The 4,213-nt window shown below is 28.4% G+C and overlaps 1 long non-coding RNA gene across 1 annotated transcript; it reads right to left on the reverse strand.

The window, feature by feature from the left end:
* Positions 1 to 52: 52 nt before the first annotated feature.
* Positions 53 to 2,315, reverse strand: LOC122637759. The gene is made up of 3 exons (XR_006329297.1): positions 2,287 to 2,315; positions 1,213 to 1,329; positions 53 to 804 (listed from the first exon to the last, which is right to left on the reverse strand). It is a non-coding gene; the product is annotated as an uncharacterized LOC122637759 (long non-coding RNA).
* Between the last annotated feature and the right edge of the window lie 1,898 nt (positions 2,316 to 4,213).

Here is a 4,213-nt window from a genome sequence, read left to right on the forward strand (position 1 = left end):
ACATTACACGAGGTCAATAATACCGAGATTAAAATTTCTAAGTATTGGAATTTTAAATCGAAGTTATTTTAAGTTTCTCGCGATCTTTGCGATGTTGAACGAATGTACTATTGTTTAAATATTAGTTTTTTGTATTCTGCGTACATTAAAAACTGTTTAAAAAATTATAATATTATTGAAAGTTAAAAATGTACTAAAGTATGCAGCTAATTGCTCGATAGTGTTTGCTTTGTATCTTAAAATACAAACTCATACAATATCGATTACCCAGGTCTCATCACTTGGAGGTAACTGCATACAAAGATCCAATTGTTAATAAAAATGTAATAAATTCTGTCATAATATGTAATAATTATAAAATGAAATAATAGCTGCACGAGTAAATTCGATGAAGAATAACCTAAAAAATATACGAATTCCTATAGCATCATATAAAATAATAAAATTTCTATAATATTGAAATAATTGCGATAAAGTTAAAATAAAAATGTTCCGTAATAAAATACGTAATTACAATGAAATTAATCAGTGCTTTTTGAATAACGATCTCTTCTCTGACCTTCAGAGAGTTCGACACTCGACTGTTTTTGTTCTGATCTCAGTCGTAGAATTCCTTGGAAATATATATATACAACAGAATAATGCGATCTCCATGCTGTATATACCTATATGTTTTTATTATGTTTTACTTTTTATTACGCCTTTGTTATTAAAATGAGATAGACTTACCTATACGTATCGAAGAGACGTATAAAACTGGTGTATTCGATACTCTATATTCTAACTCGTGAAATTCTTGGAAATCTGAAAAATATATGATCTGTAAGGAAAGGATCTGTAAGAGTAAGGAATATCCATAGATATGTGTATATGTGTGTGTGTGTGTGTGTGTGCATATATATAATCGTATATGAAAATCAAATTTAATACAAAATATCGATCGATGACAACTATTAATGCAAAATGATTGATTAAAACTGTTAAAAAGCGAGAAAAATATCGATATTATGAAAATAAAGAAGCAAAATTGAAGAAAAAGTACGACAGAATAGCTCCCCGGGAGATCTACGAGAGGCCAATTTTATTTTCGCGAATATCTCTTAAACGACATAATGTCCCGACTTGTAAACTTGGCCTTTTACAAATCACGTAATTAGCTATCGATTGATATATTGGAAAGGGGTGTATGTTAAAAAAAAATATTCTAATTACCTGTAATTGTCGGAGCAACGAAACACCGTGTACACTTACCACTGCGTTCAAGACGGTAATGAAACCACTAGCAAGGAAGGGGAATGGACCCGTAATTCGATTACGTCATCACAGGTACTACGCGAGCCAAATCAAATATTATTTTTTTCAATTAAAAATAATAAAAAATATAATACAAATGCGTGAATAATACGATATGAATGACAAATGTAATTAATTCGAATTTTAAACATAGACAATAATTTTCTAATGAAACAATTATATTTTCTAAAGATATAGAAACGTTAAATAGATACGCACTTGTATCACAAGTACCTAGATTATCCCTATATATTATATATTACACGCGCTTTATATATTACGCGCGAAATAATGAGCAATTGTTAAATCGAAATAATTCAATGATTTACGTATTTCATATATATATATATATATATATATATATATATATATATATTTGCAAAAATAATACTTCTTCGAATTGTTATTTACATATATCGAATAATTACATCATTTATGATCGAAGTAATGTATGAGTCGATAATAATTGTACATAATCGAGAATGTTCGACTATCGAAAAGAAAGGAACGAAGAAGAAACGATAAATATGTAAATAGGTATATAGAGAAATAATGCATTGAAATGTATATAGGCGACGAGAATTAAAAAGCGACCACGAAAATTATGCATTATTTTTGAACAGACTAATCTATATAATTCCAAGAACTGGACTGGCTTACTAACCTATATTATTTCTTAGAAAGTACCGAAACAAAAGCAGACGAAAAAAACTCGAATATTTTTGCACACAGACAGTGCATACATGCAAATAAACGTCGAGCTCGGCACAACGCATCGACGCATTCGTAATAATCGACTCTCTACATATGCATATATATATATATATATATATATATATATATATATATACGTATATTATTCACGCGAAAATAATTAAGAACTAATTAAATAACTAAGATCGAACTTTCGATCGCATCATACAGATTCGCAGGTTATGTTTTTTTATCTTTGACAATTATTCAGGAAATATATAAAGAAAGAAATTTACTTACTGGTAGTAATCGTTGCTCCCTCAAAAGACAAACACCCTCTTAACTTTGGATCACTAGGAACGATTCTATTCGATGCTCTGTTGTTATATCTCGTGAAATTGTTAAAAATCTGAAAAGTGTGAGATCTCGTATTAATAAGATAAAATTAAAAATGTGTGTTGTGTGTGGTACGTACGTGAATATATATGAAAATCGAATATAATACAAAATATCGATCGATCATAATTATAAACGCAAAATTATTCATCAGAGCATTGTTAAAAAACGAGAGAAGTATCGATATTATGCAAATTAACCTGAAATATTAAAGAAAACGTACGATGCAATAGTTCTTTGGGAGGGTCAACGAGAGATCGATTTTATTTTCACGAATATCTTTTAAACGCTATAATGTCCCGACTTGCAAACGCGACCTCTTAAAAATCGCATGTTTAATTATCGATTGATGTATAGTAATCAGGTATACGTTAGAAAAAAATCTAGTAATTAACTATAATTGACGAAAGCGATAGGGAAATGTATTTGGTTGGTATGATTGAAACAGTAATGGCGTTATCTACACCGTGAAAATAGTTGAACGATTTGCGTGCATATGCATACTGTATCATCTTAAAAATATTACACGCTAATAAATATATTAATTTTTCTTAACATTTTATGGAAAAATAACGCAGAAATAATATTTAATTGCAAAGAAAGAAATAATATTTAATAAAAATTGTTATTAATCATCTATTACTATTTTCTATTAATTATCTTTAATTATCTAAAATTCCCGCCACAGACACGTAGTATATTACTCCCCCGTAAACTACTTCATAGTTTCTTTTTTCTTCTATTTCGGTAGTCAAAAAGTAATAAATTAATAAATCGAATGATAAAAGAATTTTTCTATGATATTTTTTTATGATCAGTATCTGTTGTAAATGTTCGAAAAGAACAATATTTCATCATACTTGGCTATATTTATTATGTACTCGGTGGTAATCAAAGTTCTAATGTAATGAAATAAGGTAAGAAAAAAAAATTAGTCTAGATCTTCGAACACTATTGATCTATATGTATTAACACATTGAGCAATATCATTTTTGGCAAAAATATCTATTTAATCGCTAAATATATGGACAAAATATTCTCTCTTGTTGCAAAGATGCTGCACACATTCATACAAATCCATGGAATCGAGTATAATGATGAAAGACATTGTCTTCGATCTGTGGAATTACTAACCCGTGTAAATTGATACGCTGTATACATAATTTCTTAGAAAAATTCGTACTTTCAATGCAAAGGTAAGCGCAAACAAATACTTTTTCATTTGCTTGCACACATTACTACATAGCTACAAACAACAATCGAATTAGTTTTCTTTTGTATCCCGACGGGAAAACATCAAAGATCTATCTTTCAAAGGCAAAAGCTTAGAATTAATACTTTCGATAATTTTACAATTATTTAAACAGTTTTTAATATACTCGGAATATAAAAAATTAATATTTAAACAATAGTATATTCGTTTAACATTACAAAGATCGTAACGCGAAAAAAACTTAGAATAATTTTAATTGAAAATTCTGATACTTAGAAATTTTAATCTCGGTATTATTAACCTCGTGTAATATAAATATATACAACTTCTATTAACTTTGACTTTTGTCGAGTTAGTCTCCTCTCGTACTCCGACGAGTGAGCCTCGCAGCTCTCTCTTTCCGGGGGCACAAACTTAGAAATTAATACTTTCGATAATTTTATAATTATTTAAACAGTTTTTAATATACTCGGAATATAAAAAATTAATATTTAAACAATAGTATATTCGTTGAACATGACAAAGATCGTAACGCGAGAAAAACTTAAAAAATAATTTTTATTGAAAATTCCAATACTTAGAAATTTTAATCTCGGTATTATTGACCTCGTGTAATGT

This window comes from Vespula pensylvanica, chromosome 2 (genome assembly GCF_014466175.1).
Source record: "Vespula pensylvanica isolate Volc-1 chromosome 2, ASM1446617v1, whole genome shotgun sequence".
NCBI lineage: Eukaryota > Metazoa > Arthropoda > Insecta > Hymenoptera > Vespidae > Vespula > Vespula pensylvanica.